Source organism: Eleutherodactylus coqui, chromosome 6 (genome assembly GCF_035609145.1).
Source record: "Eleutherodactylus coqui strain aEleCoq1 chromosome 6, aEleCoq1.hap1, whole genome shotgun sequence".
Classification (NCBI taxonomy): domain Eukaryota; kingdom Metazoa; phylum Chordata; class Amphibia; order Anura; family Eleutherodactylidae; genus Eleutherodactylus; species Eleutherodactylus coqui.
Window position 1 is genome coordinate 11,639,166 of NC_089842.1, and position 14,174 is coordinate 11,653,339.

Genomic DNA, 14,174 nt, shown 5'->3' on the forward strand with positions numbered 1-14,174 from the left:
ATATGGGAAACGTACAGGGCAAGTAGTATGCCTATATGGAAATCAGCTAGAGAAATAGTAAAAGACTGCACAGAAAATAGTGAAACACAATTGTTTTATGTGTGTGAAAGAATACAAAATAATAAGCCTCTTGGTGTACATAAACCGCCAGCCATTGTCCATACTGCTGGTAAAGAGGATAAGGTGTGAAGGATGGCTGGGGAGGTTGGCGGATGAGTGTTGGTCCCCATCCCACGTGTTGGGGTCCCAATCAACTACAGTATGAACCTTTTATAGTGTCTAACTCTCTTTAAAGCGTAATTTGAACTAAGTCTTGCTCCTTACAGCAATACATAAATGGTGCTGTGAACAGGATTACGCAGAGAGTAATACACTAGTTTGTTTTAAAGGAAAATTTTGATAAACTGATAGTTGAAGAATTTCTTGTGATAATCGGGCTTAGTGTGAAAATGTCGCTGTTTAAGAAAATCCGCAATAGTACGAAAATGTCGGTAGCTAAGAACAAAGAAGTGTCCGATGAATTGTTAATTATGCCAGGGTGGAATAAAGCCCCCTATAATATATTGGCCGCTGAATGGTCGCAGTGTGGTGAATATCAGTATGTGGGTAGAAATGGGCATAAGTTGTATTGTGTTTGTCATTGGGTAGCCTATTCTGAGCGAATCGTGTAAAAACCGCGGTACTAAGAGTTTTTCTTATCTATACATAATTCGCTCATTATTGGAAGTCTGGTGTACAGTAAATACAATCCCAATTTCTACTTCACATACTATCAGTCCGTATAGGAATGAATAAAACCCCCCTTAGTGAGTGGAAGCATGAGGACAAGAAAGAGATGCAGGGAGTGGAGGGTGGAATAGGAGCAGATGTAAAACAGGGAAGGCAGCGGGAACTATAATCTAAAATTATGTGAAAGACTATTGTGGCACAGATTGGGATAAAATTAAACATAGAGAATTGAGAAGTGGTAAAATATTTTTAATTTGTCTGAAACATTGGGAAAAAGAAAAACAAAACAAAAATTTGAGAGAATCCTCCTTGTCTCTTTCTAATATCACACAAAGAGAAGGAAGAAAGTGTAAAACAATTCTATGCCCGCCTTCAACAACATTAGTCAGATCTGGGGTATAGGGGCATAGAAAAGATGGGCAAACATGTACTTAGTATGGCCTTTGTAGAAGGTCTATTGGAATCCCTAAGGTCATAGATAATAAACCAGAGTGGAGACAGTCTGAATCTCCGGCCCTTTTTCAGACAAAAGGGCATTTATGTAACTGTCCTGCAGGCTTGGACTCCGCCTGAGGGGACTGTGCTGTTGCAATATGTTAATGACTTTCCAGCTTTGTGTTGAGGATCTGAAACATGTCAATCTGCATCTATTTCTCTTCTAAAAAATTTTTTTTTTTAAGCAGAAAATGGCTGCAAGGCTTAGAAAGGAAAAATTACAGCTTTGTAAACAAAAGGTTGTTGTCTAGCTCAAGAAGGCAGACATCTCACAGAACGACGCAGGGCTGCAGTTCAAGCCATTTCTGTATCTTCTTCTGCTGCCAAAGCTTCGCACCTTTTTGGGACTTGTCTCATACTGCCGTCCCTGGCCTTTCATGCGACAGCAGTATTGACGCAAAAACATGGAGGACGTCCACGGTCACTTGGGTATTACTCCATGAGATTGGATCCGGTAGCCCGAGGAGCCCCCTCCTGTGTCTGTGCGGTGGCAGCAGTACAAGTAAGGGTTGACAAATCTTCTGAGTTGGTCCTGGACTACCCCCTAGTGGTTCTCACCCCTCATGACATCCAGAGTATACTCACTCAAGTACAACCTAAACACCTGTCTCTAGCTTGTCAAATAAGGTTGCAATGTGCTTTGCTCATGCCCCCCCTTTAATATTTCTTTTCAATGGTGAACCCGGCTACTCTTCTTCCAATCGAGTATCCTGTTTCAAATGGGGGAGGGGGAGGCATAGGTGATCAAATGGGGGAGGGGGATGCATAGGTGATCTATGTATTACAGATCAGCTATTTTTTTAAAATTTTTAAATTTAATTTTTATATTTTTTTTTTGCTACAAGGTTCTGATCTATTTTAAATAGAATACCAGCCTGATTGTCTAGCAGTAATTGGTGCAAGGGGTTTCAGGAATGCCAATTCAGCTGGCAGAAACTGAACCACTAGAGGTAATGTTTAAAGGGTCACGATGCCTCATGCGCTTCCTTGTGCTGGAAAGTCCTGAAAGCATATTGGGAACCGAAATGATGGGATCCTTGGGATCTTGTATCGAACTTCACTCGTCCGGTGAGGCTCGTATACACCCCAGGTCTGAAAGTCACCCGACCTTCGGTCGGATGGCAGCAGACCTAGCGACACCTCTACCTGTCTTCACTTTTACGCACGCAGAGAAACAAGTTCTTAGTGTCGTTCCTTTGAGCCTTTGGGTTACCAGTCAGACGGACCTCACAGACTGTCTGTATTTGTTTGTATTTAATTTCAGAGGAAAGCAGTACTGTTGGATAGTGCTGCCACAAGGGGCACAGTATAGCCCAATACCAGTTCACCAGATTCATGAAACTGGTATTAGACGCCTGGCCAATTCGCGAGGGCACCGCCCTCTTGTAATATGTTGATGATTTGTTTTTAATTTACTTTTATGTACTGCTGACACAAATAGTTACCTCAATGCATCACTAAGCCTTTTGTGTTTCCTCCATCAGAGTAGAATGGCTGCAAAGCCAGCAAAGAGAAACTTCTTAGATCACACCATGGTGATCTACACCCCACATGACATACATGGTATCCTGACACAGGTAAGCCGTAGACATCTGTCTCTTGCTAGACGGATCAAAATGGAACTTGCATTTACACTCTTCATCCAATGTCTCATTTCAACGTTGCACCACTTTGAATCCGGCCACCTTATTGCCATTAGGTGACACTGATTCAAATGGGGGAGTAAGTACAGAGGACCAGCTTTTTGCAAATTCTCTGACTGATGATGAAGAGGAGGCCTTTGACGCAGAACACCAGCATGATTGTGACAGCTGGGTTCGCACATGTCACTGACAAACCCCTCCTAAACCCCCACCTTGAAATGTTTGTGGATGGATCTAGATACCTGAATGACAAAGGAAGGCTTGTAACAGGTTTTGAAGTAGTCACACTGAATGAGATACTTGTACAAAAGCCACTGCCGCCATACATGTCAGCGCAGGAACTGAGGCCTGTACGATTGCGAAAAGTACCACTGCCAGCATCTACACTGATTCCAGGTACGCCTTTGGTACTGCACACGATTATGGACCCATCTGGCGGTCCAGGAGCTTTCTCACGGCACAAGGCAAGCCCATTAAGCTATCATGTTGCCAGGACAAGTGGCCATAATAAAGGTTAAAGCACACACGCAGGGGCAGTCACCAGAGAACAAGGGGATAGGGCAGCCAAGGCTGCAGCCCTCCTGGACAGTACGCAAGACCCCTTGTGCTGTAAGTTGGATCTTGGTCCCACCGCTCTTGTTGATTTGGAATTTGGCGTCCTACGGGACGTAGATGATGTACCAGCGGCTGCCTACACCCACCTCGCCGTCCTAGCTCACGGGAAAGTGCATGCCTCTCGGAATGCCATGGTTTTTGTTATGGACAAGGTATGGTATGCTCCAGGGTTCGACAGGTTGGCGAAGGCATATGTGAAGGCATGTGAAGTGACCACTGTATCCTATTCAGAGATTACAAATCGATTACATCCAGCTTCCCAAATCAGGCAGGTATGAGTATGTCCTTGTGTGCGTGGACCTGTTCAAAGCCACCGCACAATGTACAGTGGCTAAACTTGTGTCAGAACTTGTATGTAGATTTGGGGTACTAGAGACAATTGAGAGTGACAGAGGTACACAATTTACAGGTTAAGTGATGCGAGAGGTGATGTCAGCCTGGGAGTGGAACAAGCGTTTTACACTCCATACCACCCGCAGAGTTTAACAAAGTTGAAAGAACTAAAATTATATGCTTAAGTTAAAAGAAGTGTTGTTTGGCTCTATGCCAAGATTAGGCCTGTACCATCCACAGGCCCTACAGCGGGGGTGTGATAAGGTTATTGAATATGTACAAGAACTATGTTGTAAACTGAAAATAACACCCGATCTAGTGTTTTCCCCAATTTCAGACCCTCACAACCTAGAGGGGACTCATTTCTTGCAGCCTGGAGACTGGGTGGTCGCAAAAAAAAGACACGTAATAAAGGCCTTGGACCCAAGGTTTGACGACCATACCAAGTTCTGTTGTCAACACCTACTTCTGTAAAAGTGGATACATGCCTCCCACTGCAAGAAAGTTCCCGAGCCAGAGGAAAAGTGATGGGTGGGATCCCGGCGTTGTTTGGGTGGGGGAGGTAATGGACATTTTGATTTTGACTTCTGCATTTGTCTTATTGGACTGTCTTCTTATTGGGAAACACCACTACGAACGATCCACATGGAGAAGCGATGGACTGGGTGGGCAAATATTTCCCACACGTGTATGCCCAACCTCAGGAGTGGAGAGGACATTTTGCGGACTTTTCTATTATCTGTCCCCACTCCTGTAGAGACTCTTCGAGACATACGCTCAATAGTTCACAATGATAGTGATGTAGTAGATGACAATGTTGTTCAGGAAAACACCTTCCTTAATTTATTTGAATATTGTCCCCATTGCGATACCATTGAATATACACATTGGACGAATATAACTCGGTTTTAGGTGAGAAATGTTGCGTTGGCTGAAGAATGTTGTAATTTTACTTGTGACTCTAATGAAATCAGGAAATGCCAACGAATTAAGGCAACAGAAGTAACAGCTACTCTGCAATCGTCCGACTAGTATAATCTTATGTGTATATATATATATATATATATATTGCAATTAAGGTAATAATTTTATGAATAGCTAAATGTACTGAATGCCGATTTTCTACACCCCTTTAAGTGTCTAATATGACGATGACGATATTGATGTTGATAAATCTAAGATTACTGTATTGTAAACTTGATTGACTTGCAATATTTGATATTATGTCTTCATATCTTGATGGACATAGAGTGCACCATTCCTACCTGGGAACCCGGCACCTATGGGTGACAGAACCAGGAGATAATGGTGGCTCTGATGTCCAAATGGGGGAATGATAGGGGTCAATCAATATTAATCAATAACCTAACATAAGAAAGATAAGGAAACAGTGTAATGAATGTGACATTAGTTATTTGGTTATATAATGTTATGTATTATATGTAAAACATTCCGGAAGTTGCTAGTAGAATTTGGATATAGAATCATATGTAAAAAGGTATATTCAAGCGTTTATTTAAATATTGATTTTAAAATACCAAATGTATGACTAATTAGATTTTATTCAGTTATCTTACTGAATACCAACTTACCAACTTTGTGCTGACTTCCGAGTAGGTGGCTGAACCAGTTTTGTCTATGTGAAAATTAGAAACAATGTCCCCTCTTTTGATGTGCAAATTGCTGATGAACTTTGAAGATTACAGTTCTTCCCAAACAAGAAATGTAATTAACAAAACCTGTATTATCACACTGTAACTGTTTCCATGTCTACTTCAAACAGTTTTGTTGATACCTTTTGTTTAGAAAAGCTTGTTGATTTACAGTTGCCAAATGTACTTTGTAACCAGGCATCAGGTAACATTTGGCTTGTTGATTTACAGTTGCCAAATGTACTTTGTAACCAGGCATCAGGTAACATTTGGAAACGCCTTCTTTACAACTTGCATATAAACTAGCAATGTACAACAATAAACGGAATTCATACTGATATCACTAGACGGTCTGTGTAGTGGCTTATTATGGTTCTCTATGAGTACTCTATATAATATTTCCTCTTAATTTGGATACAGGCAACATTCGCATTACGGTCTGCGTTCCAGACCCCCCACAACTGTAATACCGGGTGCTGCACCTCAGGTGACTGTAATACCGGGTGCTGCACCTCAGATGACTGTAATACCAGATACTGCACCTGAGATGACTGTAATACCGGGTGCTGCACCTCAGGTGACTGTAATACCGGGTGCTGCACCCCAGATGACTGTAATACCAGGTACTGCACCTGAGATGACTGTAATACCGGGTGCTGCACCTCAGATGACTGTAATACCGGGTGCTGCACCTCAGATGACTGTAATACCGGGTACTGCACCTCGGATGACTGTAACACCAGGTGCTGCACCTCAGATGACTGTAATACCGGGTGCTGCACCTCGGATGACTGTAATACCAGGTGCTGCACCTCAGATGACTGTAATACCAGGGGCTGCACCTCAGATGACTGTAATACCGGGTGCTGCACCTCAGATGACTGTAATACCGGGTGCTGCACCTCAGATGACTGTAATACCGGGTGCTGCACCTCAGATGACTGTAATACCGGGTGCTGCACCTCAGATGACTGTAATACTGGGTGCTGCACCTGAGATGCTTGTAATACCGTGTCCTGCACCTCAGATGCTTGTAATACCAGGTGCTGCACCTTAGATGACTGTAAAACCAGGTGCTGCACCCCAGATGACTGTAATACCAGGTACTGCACCTCAGATGACTGTAATACCGGGTGCTGCACCTCACATGCTTGTAATACCGAGTGCTGCACCTCAGATGACTGTAATACCGGGTGCTGCACCTCACATGCTTGTAATACCGGGTGCTGCACCTCAGATGAGTGTAATACTAGGTGCTGCACCTCAGATGAGTGTAATACCAGGTGCTGCACCTCAGATGACTGTAATATCAGGTACTGCACATCAGATGAGTGTTAAACCAGGTGCTGCACCCCAGATGACTGTAATACCAGATGCTGCACCTCAGATGACTGTAATACCGGATGCTGCACCTCAGATGACTGTAATACCAGGTGCTGCACCTCAGATGACTGTACTACCGGGTGCTGAACCTAAGATGACTGTAATACTGGGTGCTGCACCTCAGATGACTGTAATACTGGGTGCTGCACCACAGATGACTGTAATACCGGGTGCTGAAAATGACATGACTGTAATACTGGGTGCTGCACCTCAGATGACTGTAATACCAGGTGCTGCACCTCAGATGACTGTAATACCAGGTGCTGCACCTCAGATGACTGTAATACCAGGTGCTGCACCTCAGATGACTGTAATACCAAGTGCTGCAACTCAGATGACTGTAATACCGGGTGCTGCACCTCAGATGACTGTAATACTGGGTGTTGCACCACAGATGACTGTAATACCGGGTGCTGCACCTCAGATGACTGTAATACCAGGTGCTGCACCTCAGATGACTGTAATACCAGGTGCTGCACCTCAGATGACTGTAATACCAAGTGCTGCACCTCAGATGACTGTAATACCGGGTGCTGCACCTCAGATGACTGTAATACCGGGTGCTGCACCTCAGATGACTGTAATACCGGGTGCTGCACCTCAGATGCTTGTAATACCGGGTGCTGCACCTCAGATGCTTGTAATACCGGGTGCTGCACCTCAGATGCTTGTAATACCGGGTGCTGCACCTCAGATGACTGTACTGCTGGATGCTGCATCTCTGATGACTGTACTGCCACGTGCTGCACCTCGAATGACTGTAATACCAGGTACTACACCACAGAAGACTGCAATACCGTGTGCTGCACCTCAGATAGCGGTAATACCGGGTACTGCACCTCAGGTGACTGTAATACCGGGTGTTGCACCTCAGATTACTGTAATACCGGGTGCTGCACCTCAGATGACTGTAATACCGGGTGCTGCACCTCAGATTACTGTAATACCGGGTGCTGCACCTCAGATGACTGTAATACGGGGTACTGCACCTCAGGTGACTGTAATACCAGGTGCTGCATCTCAGATGACTGTAATATCGGGTGCTGCACCTCAGATGACTGTAATACCGGCTGCTGCATCTCACATGACTGTAATATCGGGTGCTGCACCTCAGATGACTGTAATACCGGGTGCTGCACCTCAGATGACTGTAATACCGGGTGCTGCACCTCAGGTGACTGTAATACCGGGTGCTGCACCTCAGATGACTGTAATACCAGATACTGCACCTGAAATGACTGTAATACCGGGTGCTGCACCTCACGTGACTGTAATACCGGGTGCTGCACCCCAGATGACTGTAATACCGGGTGCTGCACCTCAGGTGACTGTAATACCAGGTGCTGCACCTCAGATGACTGTAATACCAGGGGCTGCACCTCGGATGACTGTAATACCGGGTGCTGCACCTCAGATGACTGTAATACCGGGTGCTGCACCTCAGATGACTGCAATACTGGGTGCTGCACCTGAGATGCTTGTAATACCGGGTCCTGCACCTCAGATGCTTGTAATACCAGGTGCTGCACCTTAGATGACTGTAAAACCAGGTGCTGCACCCCAGATGACTGTAATACCAGGTACTGCACCTCAGATGACTGTAATACCGGGTGCTGCACCTCACATGCTTGTAATACCGAGTGCTGCACCTCAGATGACTGTAATACCGGGTGCTGCACCTCACATGCTTGTAATACCGGGTGCTGCACCTTAGATGACTGTAATACCAGGTACTGCACCACAGATGACTGTACTGCCAGTTGGTGCACCTCGGATGACTGTAATACCGGGTGCTGCACCCCAGATGACTGTAATACCGGGTGCTGCACCTCAGATGCTTGTAATTCCGGGTGCTGCACCTCAGATGCTTGTAATACCAGGTGCTGCACCTCAGATGACTGTAACACCTGGTGCTGCACCTCAGATGACTGTAATACCGGGTGCTGCACCTCAGATGAGTGTAATACTAGGTGCTGCACCTCAGATGACTGTAATACCGGGTGCTGCACCTCAGATGAGTGTAATACCAGGTGTTGCACCTCAGATGACTGTAATATCAGGTACTGCACATCAGATGAGTGTTAAACCAGGTGCTGCACCCCAGATGACTGTAATACCGGGTGCTGCACCTCAGATGACTGTAATACCAGATGCTGCACCTCAGATGACTGTAATACCGGGTGCTGCACCTCAGATGACTGTAATACCAGGTAGTGCACATCAGATGACTATAATACCGGGTGCTGCACCTCAGATGACTGTAATACCAGATGCTGCACCTCAGATGACTGTAATACCAGGTGCTGCACCCCAGATGACTGTAATACCGGGTGCTGCACCTCAGATGACTGTAATACCAGATGCTGCACCTCAGATGACTGTAATACCAGGTGCTGCACCTCAGATGACTGTAATACCAGGTACTACACCTCAGATGAGTGTAATACCGGATGCTGCACCTGAGATGCTTGTAATACTGGGTGCTGCACCTCAGATGACTGTAATACCGGGTGCTGCACCTCAGATGAATGTAATACGAGGTGCTGCACCTCAGATGAGTGTACTGTTGGGTGTTGCACCACAGATGACTGTAATACCGGGTGCTGAACCTAAGATGACTGTAATACCGGGTGCTGCACCCCAGATGACTGTAATACCGGGTGCTGCACCTCAGATGACTGTAATACCAGGTACTACACCTCAGATGAGTGTAATACCGGATGCTGCACCTGAGATGCTTGTAATACTGGGTGCTGCACCTCAGATGACTGTACTACCAGGTGCTGCACCTCAGATGACTGTACTACCGGGTGCTGAACCTAAGATGACTGTAATACTGGGTGCTGCACCTCAGATGACTGTAATACTGGGTGCTGCACCACAGATGACTGTAATACCAGGTGCTGCACCTCAGATGACTGTAAAACCGGGTGCTGCACCTCAGATGACTGTAATACCAGGTGCTGCACCTCAGATGACTGTAAAACCGGGTGCTGCACCTCAGATGACTGTAACAACCGGTACTGCACCTCAGATGACTGTAATACCGGGTGCTGCACCTCAGATGAATGTAATACGAGGTGCTGCACCTCAGATGAGTGTACTGTTGGGTGTTGCACCACAGATGACTGTAATACCGGGTGCTGAACCTGTGATGACTGTAATACCGGGTTCTGCACCTCAGATGACTGTAATACCGGGTGCTGCACCTCAGATGACTGTAATACCGGGTGCTGCACCTCAGATGACTGTAATACCGGGTACTGCACCTCATGTGACTGTAATACCGGGTGCTGCACCTCAGATGACTGTAATACCGGGTGCTGCACCTCAGATGACTGTAATACCGGGTGCTGCACCTCAGATGACTGTAATAGCAGGTGCTGCACCTCGGATGACTGTAATACCAAGTGCTGCACCTCAGATGACTGTAATACCGGGTGCTGCACCTCAGATGACTGTAATACCGGGTGCTGCACCTCAGATGCTTGTAATACCGGGTGCTGCACCTCAGATGCTTGTAATACTGGGTGCCTCAACTCAGATGACTGTAACACCGGGTGCTGCACCTCAGATGACTGTACTGCCACGTGCTGCACCTCGAATGACTGTAATATCAGGTACTGCACCACAGAAGACTGCAATACCGAGTGCTGCACCTCAGATGGCTGTAATACCGGGTACTGCACCTCAGGTGACTGTAATACCGGGTACTGCACCTCATGTGACTGTAATACCGGGTGCTGCACCTCAGATGACTGTAATACCGGGTGCTGCACCTCAGATGACTGTAATACCGGGTGCTGCACCTCAGATGACTGTAATACCAGGTGCTGCACCTCAGATGACTGTAATACCGGGTGCTGCACCTCAGATGACTGTAATACCGGGTGCTGCACCTCAGATGACTGTAATACCAGGTGCTGCACCTCAGATGACTGTAATACCGGGTGCTGCACCTGAGATGACTGTAATACCAGGTGCTGCACCTCAGATGACTGTAATACCGGGTGCTGCACCTCAGGTGACTGTAATACCGGGTGCTGCACCTCAGATGACTGTAATACTGGGTGCTGCACCTCAGATGACTGTAATACCGGGTGCTGCACCTCAGATGAATGTAATACGAGGTGCTGCACCTCAGATGAGTGTACTGTTGGGTGTTGCACCACAGATGACTGTAATACCGGGTGCTGAACCTAAGATGACTGTAATACCGGTTGCTGCACCTCAGATGACTGTAATACCGGGTGCTGCACCTCAGATGACTGTAATACCGGGTGCTGCACCTCAGATGACTGTAATACCAGGTACTACACCTCAGATGAGTGTAATACCGGATGCTGCACCTGAGATGCTTGTAATACTGGGTGCTGCACCTCAGATGACTGTACTACCAGGTGCTGCACCTCAGATGACTGTACTACCGGGTGCTGAACCTAAGATGACTGTAATACTGGGTGCTGCACCTCAGATGACTGTAATACTGGGTGCTGCACCACAGATGACTGTAATACCGGGTGCTGAAAATAACATGACTGTAATACTGGGTGCTGCACCTCAGATGACTGTAATACTGGGTGCTGCACCTCAGATGACTGTAATACCAGGTGCTGCACCTCAGATGACTGTAATACCGGGTGCTGCACCTCGGATGACTGTACTGCTGTTGCTGGACCATTCACTTCATATTACCTCCATTTGAAGAGCCCCTTTTTGGATGTTTTGTGGGGATTGCACCCTGACATCTCGTTTGCTCGATTATTCCCGTTGGGCCCGTGTGCTTCGGCTTCTCTTGATATCTCAGATATTTTATTACAGAAGTGGTTTGTGACATTTTCATTCTGTAACAGAAATATTAGGAGTCAGCAGTGATCCATGTGACCTCTCCCACCACTTCCTCTGCTTTCTGCTGGGGCGATCCTGCACCTTGCAAAATATGTTCCTTTACTTGTACTCACTTGTTGGCTAATACCCATAAATGTGACTCCCCACTAAGTCCAGTAAGGCCATCTGCAGACGGGCGGAAATTCCACGGCGGGATTTCCTGCAGAATTTCCACCCGTGGAAGCTGCCATAGGATTACGTTAGAAAACACAATCCTATGCAGACGGCTGTGATTTGTCCGCATAAAATCTCACGTGGAAAACAAATCGCGGCATGCTCTATTTCTGTGCAAAATGTCACTCACCGTCCGCCCGCTCCGCTCTGCGCATGTGCGGGCTGCGCAACAGCTGGCACATCACAGAGCCACGGGAGCAGGTGAGTGCCGCGCTGGTCCCTGCAGTGGCTTGGGTCGGGTTCCGCTGCGAGAATTCTTGCAGCGGGATCCGACCCAGCCATCTGCAGGCGGCCTATGAGAACTGGATCTTGATGGTCCCATCTGTGAGAGTGGGGATGATTTAAGACAAAGTTTAACCCTGGTATGTTCCATATGGTAGTATGGTATATACAGGTCTATACAGGCGTTTTGCAAAATGTATAAATGATTGCAGCACCATTGTATCCAGTGAGCACAAGTGGTGTACTCTCTGACTGGATTTGTTCACTTTTCCTGTCTTTTCCACCAGGTCCAGATCACCATGACGACTTCTCCCTGGTATTACTTGCTGAGATTGAAGAGTTTGCTGCACAGACATCTTTGGCTCCTTACATTTCTAGCATCCTTTCCTGACCTACACAAACTCCCGATTCCACTGCTACCCCTTCTCCCACTATTATTGTATCTTGCACAATGCCCCCCAATATTGTACCTCAAGAATAATAGTTTTCTAATTATACTTACCCGCAGAAAAATGCACAAATAGGCAGTCCCCCAAAAATAATAGTGCCAAACAGAAAGTACTGTACCTCATATTGTACCCCAGATGGCAAAATACACCACAGTGTAAGTACCCTTCTTCATGTCTTACAAGGTAATGGTCACCTTTTCATCTCAAACTGCAAGAGTGCTTGTGCCCCCTACACAGTAATAATGTCCCGATTGCCCAGATGACCCCCTTCTCCAGTGCCAGCAATGAGTAAGAGACAGGTCAGGAGCCCAGAAGTGGCAATGGGGGCAATATAATACTTGCCTACTCCATAATTGATGTTTTCTAATGACCATGGATAATGAAGCCTTGGTGGGAAGAGAGTCCATTGTCATCGCATGTTGTCCTTTGTAATTGGGGGCTACTGGTATTGTTCATCTGGTGTCTGGGCCTGCTGGCATTGATACTGGAGTGTCTGGATGCTGCCCGCATTGATCCCCGAGGGGTCTTGGCACTGCTGTAATTGATCTCTGTGTACATGGGCACTACTGGTATTGTTCCTCTGGTGTCTGGGCACTGCCTCCATTGATCCCTAGGTGTCTAGGCACTGCAAGCATTGATCCCTGGATGTTCTAGGCAATGCCCACATTGATCCCTAGGTGTCTGTGTGCTGCCGGCATTGATCCCCAGGTGTTTGGACATTGCTAGCATTGATCCCACCAGCGTACTACTAGGGAGCCACGGGCTCCCACCATATATTGTACCACCACTGTGGCCCACAGGCTGGTTGTGGGTAACACTCACAGATAGGTGGGCCGTTGCCAGGGCAGCCGGCAGTCAAATATATGCTGCAGGCTCCCTTGCTGTTCGGTTCTCCCTTCCACTGAGAGACTGCTGTTGTGATTCGTCACTGCCGGCCATGTGATCGGTCCGACCGCCGGTGGATGATAGCAGAAGGGGGAAGTGGAGTCATGCGGTGTAACGAGGTGTGTACCGCATGTAATCATATACGTGTAGCTGGTATAACTTATATCGGCTGTACATATATATAATCCTACTCAGGATTGCCATCTTTCCTCCACCTACATGGGTGGGCGCACCTCGGTAACCCAGGTCCAGGCCAGATTTGGTGGTAAAACTTAGGAAGTCCATTTATTATGGCAGCATAAACAATAAGAAGGGTAACAATCTTCAGACTGGTGTTATAGTCACAGCGCACACACGCTTTAAATGACATAACTCCTAGCCGTCTCACTACTAACTCACATAGGCCTTCAGATCTATCTCTCACAGTGGCCTAGCACCACTACGCGTCACAGCACTGCCCATCAGGTGTCAGTCTAGGGGCGTCCTTCCCTGTCAGACTTGTTGGCAGAACCCCGGCCTGGTCCACCATAGACCTCAGGCCTGCAGCCTCCTTCCAGCTTCTCTCCCAGGGAGGAGCTCCAGCAGCAGCTCTGCTCTGGCTTACAGCAGTCAAATTCAATGTCTGGAGGTTTTACCTTCTCCAAACACTGCCATACAGCTGTCCATTACCACCCAGAATGCTTGTCTTACAGCCCTCTGCAGGCCAT